Source organism: Nematolebias whitei, chromosome 16 (assembly GCF_014905685.2).
Source record: "Nematolebias whitei isolate Nwh7 chromosome 16, NemWhi1, whole genome shotgun sequence".
Lineage (NCBI taxonomy): Eukaryota > Metazoa > Chordata > Actinopteri > Cyprinodontiformes > Rivulidae > Nematolebias > Nematolebias whitei.
The window spans coordinates 43709013-43719265 of record NC_056513.1 but is presented as its reverse complement, the minus strand read 5'-3'; positions in this window follow the sequence as shown (position 1 = coordinate 43719265).

Sequence of the window (10253 nt, the reverse complement as noted above, 5' to 3'; positions counted from 1 at the left end):
CTGGACGAAATGCACGTTTGTTTGACAAATAAATGGAAGACAAAAATGAAAAAATCTGCCTGGTACTTCGAGTAAAATCCCTGTTCATGACAATCTACATACTTTATCCATCCCTTTCAAGTGGGGAAGCTACACAGAAAAGAAGAGAACTTGACAATAAGAAATAGTTGCGTTTTGTGGCTTCGATGCCAGTTGTGCATTTATTCCTCATCTGTCGAAAACTCAACTGATCAGTGTCTGAGTCAGATTTTCTCGCTGTGGCCCAAAGATGATCTCTCCTGTGCAGGAGGTCAGCTAGCTCAGGAGTAAACCAGGGGCTGTCTCATCCCTTTATTCTGAACTGACGAAAAGGAGCATGTTTGTTCACAAAATAAATTAAACTATTATGAAAATAGTTCCAAGCACTGTTCACGGCATCAGGTAATAGAATACGATGCCAGTCAAAGTGGGATAGATCCCAGAGGAATGAATGTTCATAAAAACATTTCAGATCTTTTCTTTTTTTATTAATCTGGGCTTAGAAATTGGAAGTTTAATATCTCTGAGAGCAGCAATTACACAATGATCACTCAAAATATCAGTGAATACACCTGTACAAGGGAATTTATGAGGCAGATTAGTTAGAAACAGGTCTAAGATGGAAGATTTTTCAGGACGGTTTTTGTTTGGTCTAGTGGGAGAGTCGATCAATTGGGTTAGATTGAGTGACAGGCAACATTCCTTGAATTTATCACAGAGGGGGGTTGACTGAGGATGCATTCACACCAGCTCTATTTAGTCCGCTTTAATCGAACTCTAGCTCGTTTTCCTAGAAAGTCCGGTTCGTTTAGGGAGGTGTGAACGTGCCATCGAACTCTGTCACGGAACAAAAAGGCGAACTCTGGCCCAGGCTAAAACCTAGGTCTCGGTCCGGTAGAAGAGAACTCCCGCGCGGTTTGAGTGTAGTGTGAATGTAAACAGACCGAGCCCCGCTCCACAGGGTAAACAAACACGCATTTCTCTGACCTCATATGGAGCCGTCAGCTGCCTTGTGTGGAAAAACAATATTCTCCATGGTCTTCTGTCTCATCTTCTGCTCATGCAAAGTCCATTTTTGAAAAATGACAAAATATAACTCCTAAAACTGCTAAAACTTGATGCCACTTCGTTTTTATTTTTATTTACAGAAGAAGAAGAAGATGTGTCTTCAGAGGTTTTTGTGTCGTTTTTTTCAGTAGTTCTAGGTGCAGCGCCCCCACAGGTGAGCGAGGGAACAGGTTGGTTCAACAGGTTGACTCGACTGCACAGTGCAGTGTGAATGCAAACGCATCAGCTCAAATGTAACAAAAGCTCATGAATATTGGTCCCGAACTGAACCGAGTCTACCGGACTATCTGGTGTGAAAATGACCTTACCCCAGTCAATGTTGAAATCTCCTGCCAAAAAAATTTCTTTGAATTTTAAATTTCCAAGGAATTTCATCAGGGAAGACAGAGCCTCAGGTGTTGCTGAGGGATGATGATAACAACCCACTACAGTGCGAACTGAACTAGACAAAAGTACCTTCTCCTACTCCGCTCCTGTTTCCTGGAATATCTTGCAAAAAGAGCTGAAGCTCTCGACCTTGACCTCTCTAAGTGTCTTTAAGAATCTGTTGGATTCCTGGCAAGGACCTACGCAGACATGTTCCTGTTTTTAGTTTTTTACATTTACCTTATAATCTAGCTGTTTTTGTTACTTTTTTTTTTTGGCCATATTATTTGTAAAAAAAAATAAATTTGTATGCCTTTTTATAATTGTCTATTGTTGTCGCTGTTGTTCATTGTTGGTATCATTCTTTGTTGAAATCAGGTCTCTCTTGTAAATGAGTCCTCGAGGCTCAATGAGTTAACCTGTAGAAATAAAGGTTGAATGAATAGATCTTATTACTGATTTTCTTTTACATTTTATTGTTGGATGTAACTGGGACCCTGTATACACAATTTCATTCCACCATATTTACCACTTGTGTTGCGAATGTCAAATAAAGTATCTTGAATCTTGATATAAACAGTAAGAACAGCTTATTAAAAAAGCAAGAACAGCTGAAAAAAACAGTAAGAACAACTGATGAAAACTGTAAGAACAGCTTATAAAAACTGTAAATAAAACATTTCACTAAAATGCTTGTCTGAATAAAAATGTCTTAGGCTGCTTTTTAAAACCATCAACAGAGACGGCCACACGAAGACACGAGCAGGGTATTCCACAGCTAGGGGGCTACAGCCTGAAAGGCTAGGTCACCCCGAGTTTTAAACCGAGTCTTAAGGACCTTTAGGAGGTTCAGCGCTGAAGACCGAAGGGTGCGGGCTGGAGAATAAGGAATCAACATTTCAGTGATGTATTGGGGGCCCTGTCCATTTAAAGCTCTAAAAGTCAATAATACAATTTTAAAATTAATTCTAAACTCAACAAGTAGCCCAGTGAAGAGAAGATAAAACTGGTGTGATGAGAGAACTTCTATTAGTTCCTGTTAAAAACCTCGCAGTGGCGTTCTGGACCAACTGGAGCCGAGCAACAGCAGATATGTTAAAACAAGTAAAAAGGGAATTACAATAATCTAAACGAGAAGAAATAAAAGCATGAATAATCATCTCCGGGTCAGATAAGGACAATATAGCCCTCAATTTAGAAATATTTCTCAAATGATAAAAGCAACTTTTTTTTTTTACCAGAAATCTTAACTGTTTGTTCAAAAACATTGAATGGTCCAACAGAACACCGAGGTTTCTGAGGCTCAGCTGAGAAGAGGAGCCCAGAGAACCGAGGTGTTGCTTGATCCAAGGAGCTTTCTGTTCAGGTGCAATGATCAGGGTTTCAGTCTTGTTAGAATTTAACTGAAGGCTGTTGTTAGCTAACCATACTAAATGAAACTGCTAGTTTTTCCATGTTTGCGTTTAGGAGAAGATGGCTCTTGTTGGAAGATGGATTATACAGAGCTGACAGTGGATTCTAAAATGCAGGAGCAGCAGAAGGGATCTGTGCAACTTTGTGAAGCTGAAATGCCTTTAGTGTTGGCCTCATAAGTCATCATACCGCCTGTGATAACGTCAGAGTGAGAGAGGATTTTTGTTTTCACTTTGATGAGAATTTAAAGTGTAAATTTTAAACATTTTCTTGGTATCAAGAATGCCCAAACATTGGGCTGAACCTTGAACTGACACCAAACTCAGAGAAAGGTTTAAAAGAATTTCCTACAATAAACAAATGTGAAGAGGATGGTGGTTCAGCTTCATCTCAACACACTGTGAGTTGGTCCTAAAACAGATGCAGGAGTACGAGTAGACGAATGTCAGCAAGCAGGTAAGACCAAGAGCATCGTGTATGACAGAATATAGCGCAGGGCTATTCAACTGGCGGCCCGCGGGGCGGTGACTTCAATCCAGCCCGCTTCATTTAAAAATAAATAAATAAATAAAAAATTGGGGGTGGGGTGCGGGGAGGGCTGGGCTTTGGGTTCTGGTTATTGCATTTATGATTCGGTGCAATAAAATAAACAAATTGAAAAGGTAGCAGATCATTTTAAACTTTGGTTTATTTACATAATGATTTTAATCGCTAGCTGTGCGGCCCCCGAGCTGCTGGCTTTCAGAAACCGCGGCCCCCTGAGCAGTTTTGTTGAATAGCACTGATATAGTGTTTAAACTGAAAGTTGGCAAATGGACAAAATTTGAAAAGCGCGAATATGTGTGTGTACTTGGACTTGAAGTGGCACCACCACACGGCTCCTCATGAAATGTAGTTGAGTTTTATTGGATTTAAAGCCAAGTTGCTCAAACTCACGAGAATCACTGTATTTAAATGCCTAAAAAAGTTGTCTGGTTCTCTGGACATTCAAAAAACAAAACAAAAAAACAAACAGACAAAAAAAAAAGATACCACTGAGATACAACAGTCCTCTGTGATGGCAGCACAATGGATCAGTGGTTAGTACTGTTGCCTCACAGCAAGAAGGTCCTGGGTTCAATGCCTGGTTGGACCTGGGGTCTTTCTGTGTGGAGTTTGCATGTACTTCCTGTGCTTGCGTGGGTTTTCTCTGGGTACTATGGTTTCCTCCCACAGAACAACAACATGCATGTTAGGCTGCCTTCAGGCCCAGGCCTCCCTTCAAAAGAGATCTGTGATCTCATTGGGATTTGACTGGTTAAATAAAAGGTAAAAAAAATAATAATAATCCAAGGCATCCAGGGAGCAGCTTGGGAGCCTTGCTCAAGGGCCCACAATGGGACAAATGAGGGTGGAGGCAGGTGTGGGTGCTTCACCTTTCCCACCCCAATAATTGTTGTCAGTCCGATGATTTGAACGTACAACTAGTGTTGTAGTACTTGAGACCGGTCTCAAGAGCACTTTTTGATGATCTTGGTCTTGTCTCAGACTTGACTACATTTGGTCCCGGTCTTGTCTTGGTCTCGGATATTGAGGACTTGGGATTTTATTTCAAGACCAGTCAAGACCATAACTGTGGAAATATCACTAAATTGCCAGAACATTGTCCAGTTTATTTGTTAGCATCTTTGTTTTTATTGGATGCAAAACGTAGTGATTCAAATCAAAGCGATAATGTGACTCGTTGCTAAATACATGTTTTTATTATCGCTGTCACGCCCACCCCCTTTCACTTGCACGTGTCACTCCCAGTGTTGCCAGACTGGGAGGTTTACTGCTGTCAGGGTTTTCAGGCTGAGCTGAACAAGAACGAACCCATGTGCAGACAGGACGCAGAGGCCAGGATGTAAAATAAGAAAACACTTTAATAATAACAAATAAACAGCTGACGAGGCAGCAAACTCTTACTAGTCAGAAAACACGAGGGATACAGGAGGATACCAGACGATGCATCGACAATGACTGAGACACAGACCAGAGCTTATATACACTCAGACTAGATGAGACAAATTACAAACACCTGGAGGACATGCGGGTGGAGCTGATCGGGGTAATTACTGAGAGACACTAGGGAGTACAGACACAGGGAGACTGACAGAGGGATACCATCCTTACAGTACCCTCCCCCCAAGGATGCCCCCCTGGCATCCCCAGAAAGCCTCCCCACCCTGCCACCCCCAAAAAAACCTAGGGTGGGCAGAGGGGGAACTGTAAGGATGGAGGGCACGAGGAAACACTTGAGTGGGGCCAGGACAAAAACACACACAAGGAACAAACAAAAAGGATCCATGTGGTTAACAGATTGTTCCAAGGCAGACCTAGTACAAAAACCCTGGGGCAGGTCAGGCGATGAATCGGGATAAGGCGAGGAGCCTGGACAAGGCGTGGGACCAAGGCGAGGCGAGGGGCCAAGGTGAGGCATGTGACCAAGGTGAGGCATGGGATCAAGGCGAAGCGAGGGCCCAAGGCGAAGCAAGGGACCATGGCGAAGCGAGGGACCAAGGCGAGGCATAGGACCAAGGCAAGGCGTGGGACCAAGGTGAAGTGAGAGACCAAAGCGGGGCGTGGGGCCAAGGCGAGGCATGGGACCAAGGCGAGGCGTGGGGTCAAGGCGAGGCATGGGACCAAGGTGAGGAACTTGGACGAGGCGAGGGACCTGGACGAGGCGAAGGATGGACCCGAGGCGAGGGACCTGGACGAGACGAGGCGTGGACCCGAGGCGAGGATATCCCAGGTGCTGCAGTCTTTGTGTTGGTGATGTGAAGGGCATCCTCCAGAACCCTCCCGGAACAGGAGACGTGAGGGGCATCCTCCAAGACCCCTCGAGACAGGAAACTTGGGAGGGGTCCTCCAGGACCCTCCCAGGACAGGATACATGAGGGGCGTCCTCCAGGACCCTTCCAGAATTGGAAATGTGAAGGACGTCCTCCAGGACCCTTCCAGAATTGGAAATGTGAAGGACATCCTCTAGGACCCTCCCAGAACAGGAGACTTGAGGGGCATCCTCCAGGACCCCCTCGAAGCAGGAGAAGTGAGGAGCGTCTGCCAGGACCTCCTCAGAACAGGGAACATGGGAGGCATTCTCCAGGACCCTCCCAGAACAGGAGACTTGAGGGGCGTCCTCCAGGCCCCCTCAAGACGGGTGATGTAAGGGGTGTACGCCAGGACCCCCTTGAGATAGGAGATGTGAGGAGCGTCCGCCAGGACCTCCTCAAAGCAAGATTAGTGAGGAGCGTCCGCCAGGACCTCCTCAAAGCAGAAAACGTGAGGAGCGTCCGCCAGGGCCTCCACAAAGCAGGAGACGTGAAGAGCATCCGCCAGGACCTCCACGAAGCAGGAGAAGTGAGGAGCGGCCACCAGGACCTCCTCGGAACAGGAAACAGGAGGGCTCAGATCTTCTGCGGCAGGGTCTTTGAAGACAGGTTCTTCTGCGGCAGGGTCAGGAGCTGTCGAACACGGACTCTCTGATGGCGTAGGACCCTCTAGAGGTGCAGATGGCGTAGGACCCTCTGGAGGAGCCACAGACATGGGATCCTTGGTTGATGTAGAGACGTCGGCGGACCTGGGACCCTCAGTGGACGTTGAGACGTCAACGAACCTGGGACCCTCAGTGGACGTTGAGATGTCGGTGGACCTGGGACCCTCAATGGACGTTGAGACGTCGGCGGACCTGGGACCCTCAGTGGACGTTGAGACCTCTGTAGAGACCTCTGAAGTGGCGGCTGAGTCTTCGGCGGCTGAGTCTTCAGAAGCAGTGAAGACCTCTGCGGCAGTGAAGATCTCGGCAGGCTGGGACAGGCCAGACTGGTGGCCTGGATGAGACATAGAAGCGGTGGACAGACCAGGAGCAATGACCTTGGTGAACGGACCAGGAGCGAGGACTTCAGTGGATGGACTAGGAGCGAGGACCTCAGGAGATGAGTCAGCGGTGAAGAGATAAGTAGACGGGTCAGCGACGAGGAGCTCTTCTGCGGTCGGATCTTCGAGTGCAGATGCTGAATCAGGCGCTGGGACCAGGGCCAAGTCAGGTGCAGAAGCAGGAACCGAGTCCCTGGAACCTTTCTGCCGTCGACCTCTGCCGTGGCAACGACAGCGTGGTCCAGGGTCGTTCCGGAGCTCTTCCTTGGGCTCAGGGCCTCCCTTAGAAATTGGCTCTGCAGCCAGGGAGCCAGGGACTTGTTCTGCAGCTGGGGGGCCAGGGACTGTCTCTGAAGCAGGGGCGCCTAGTTTAGCAGCAGGGGAGTCCGGCTCTTGGGCAGAGTCAGGAACAGGAGAGTCTGGATCTGAGCCTGAAAAAGGGGCTGGTACTGGGGCAGAGTCAGGTTCTGTCTTAAAAGTTCTGAGTTCAGTAAGAAGCTACTGATATTCATGGCGCTGGATTAGACCGGGTTGGGATAACAGAAACTTTTCAGCAAGGGTAAGTACAGTGTCTAAACAGTCCTGGTTATTTTTGGCAGAAAAAAGGAGGCTTTACAGAGTGTGGTTTATTTGAGATAATTCATGGGGTTGGAGCTGAGAAGTCTTGGGGCTAGTCTTGTGAGGAGCTCCATTCAAGGGCGAGGGGTCAAGATCCGCCCTCACCAGAAACCTGGGAGGTGAGGCGACGGGACCTGCCCCCATGGAGACACCGGGACTAGGTTTAGGAAGCTCAGTCTTGCCGGACTGAGCAGAAGCAGCTTGGAGCAATGGTGGGGTGTCGGGTTCCGCCCTCACCGGAACCCTGGGAGGTGAGGCGACCGGACCCGCCCTCGCGGAGGCACCGGGACTGGTTTCAGTTAGCTCAGTCTCGCTGGACCGAGCAGGAGCGGCCCGGCACGACGGAGAAGCGTCAGACTCTGCCCTCACCGGAACCCTGGGAGGTGAGGCAACAGAATCCGTTTCTACTGCAGCGCCAGGAATGTTTACTGGAAGCTCGGCTCTACCGAGCAGAGTCGGAAACGTGGAAGGTGCCAGGACGAGCGCCATGGACCACTTCCGGGTTTGGTTTCTGCCGCTCCGGCGGCGGCAAGAAGGCTGAGGGGCAGGAGTGGAGCAGAGCTCATCCTCCAGCTCTGCGTCCTCTCCCGACGTCCACCCCGAATAGCCGAACAGAGCTGAGGATGAGGAGGAAATGTAATCGTGGGTCACGCGGTCTCCCCGTAGCCGGGACCCTCTCTTTTCTTCGAGGACCAGGAGGGGAGAAGGCAGGATTTCCACCTCCTGGCAGTAACTTCTTTGTGCCGGCACGGGTTGGATCTGAAACCCGCCGTACCGAATCACGGTTTTCACCATCTATGTGGGCTCGAGAGAAGAGGTAAGTGAAGTCAAGGAACTTTGTCTGCTGGGTTCTGGTTTTGGTCGGTGCATACTGTCAGGGTTTTCAGGCTGAGCTGAACAAGAACGAACCCATGTGCAGACAGGATGCAGAGGCCAGGACGTAAAATAAGAAAACACTTTAATAATAACAAATAAACAGCTGACGAGGCAGCAAACTCTTACTAGTCAGAAAACACGAGGGATACAGGAGGATACCAGACAATGCACCGACAATGACTGAGACACAGACCAGAGCTTATATACACTCAGACTAGATGAGACAAATTACAAACACCTGGAGGACAGGCGGGTGGAGCTGATCGGGGTAATTACTGAGAGACACTAGGGAGTACAGACACAGGGAGACTGACAGAGGGATACCATCCTTACAACTGCCAATTGGGCGGTTTTCATTCTGATTTTGCTGGGAACTCTGGGAAGATTTTTGCTGGATTGTTGCGTTTTGCCACATATTGTTAAATTACCTTGGCTTGTACTGATGTGTGTTCATGTTCAAACAGTAAATATACTGTAACCATATATTGATTGGGCAGATTTTTGTGTGACGTGGCAGTTTTTAACATATTTTTGGGTTGGAAAACCTCGTCTCTATCTGGCAACACTGGTCACTCCAAGAAAATGAGAAGTGATTGTCTGGGCGTGGGAGAAGATGTCTGCCAAATCATCAGTTATAAAATTTGCTTATTTAAATCACAAAGAATATACTTGTAACTAATGCAACTACGTATATGGTTATCCTTGGTCTTGAGTTCGGACTTATGAAGAGTGTTTTGCCGCTGCAGTTTTTTTAAGGCTTGTCATGTGAAGAAACTGCTTCCAGTTTAACAGTTGGATAATTTTATTTTTGAAGCACAGGAAGTTAGGCCACTGAATGTCTGATTTCTTTATGTAGCTTTGAAAATTTATAAAAGCTGATACATTCATTCAAAGCAAACTTAAAGTTGCAGTGAGTAACATTTCTAAAAAATATTTTATAATAAAATTTTATATTTAATTTATTTTATTTGAGGTCTTGGTCACGACTTGGTCTCGGACCCTAAAAGTCTTGGTCTTGTCTCGGCCTTGACCTCTGCTCTGTCACTTCCCTTCTTGGAGTCAAACAATATCAACACAAAAACATTTTTATGCCTCAGATTATTGCAGATTATATTATTATTATATTATATTATTGCAGTTTGTATGCCTCAGATTATTGCAAAGGTGTGTCTCTGTTTAACTCTTGGTTGTTTGAATCTGTGAGAGTCAGTTTAACAACGTAATGTGTCATAAATATGTCAAAACGTTTCAGGACCATTGCTTTAGGCAAAAAATAAAAAAAAATAAAATGTGGGGGCACATGACTGTGTTTTGTCTCTGGCCCCACAAAACACTAAATCCGCCTCTGATTTAGAGTTATTCCATGGATTGTGAGCCAATTTTGAAATAATTCAACAATATTTTTTACTGTTGCTTTCAACAACTACAAATAAATCTTTTTTTTAAAGGTCTTCAAAAATACAACTGCTCCTTGGAGAACTCAGTCCTCCCAGTTCAAGGGCGTCAGAAGCATCCTTAATGTGGTGGTGGTGGTGGTGGTGGGCACAATGATGTGTGCGCACGTGCGCGCGCACGTAAAAAAACAGGTGTTCATTAGTGAACAAAAAAGCAGCATTTCACCTAGATTTCCTTTAATTCCACACATTTAAAACATGTTTCTCACCAAGTTTGTGTAAATTCATCTGTGGGTTTAAAGACATTTTAACTTTAATACACTTTAACACAGAGCGTCAGGTCGACACTATTTGTTTATAGAGAAATAAAAAAACATCACCACTGGACTTTTTTACTTGTGTTCAACACTCCTCATCTAAATGATGTTTGTCATGAAGCTTGAGGACAATAAGGTGTGGGGGTTTAAAGATGTTTCAACTTTAATGCACCTGAACACACAGAGTCTCTTCCACCTGCAGCCTCTCAGTTACTGCTGAGATAAGATGCTACAGATGCAGCTCCTCTCAATCATCCTCCTAACATGAATATATGTTGATGATCAA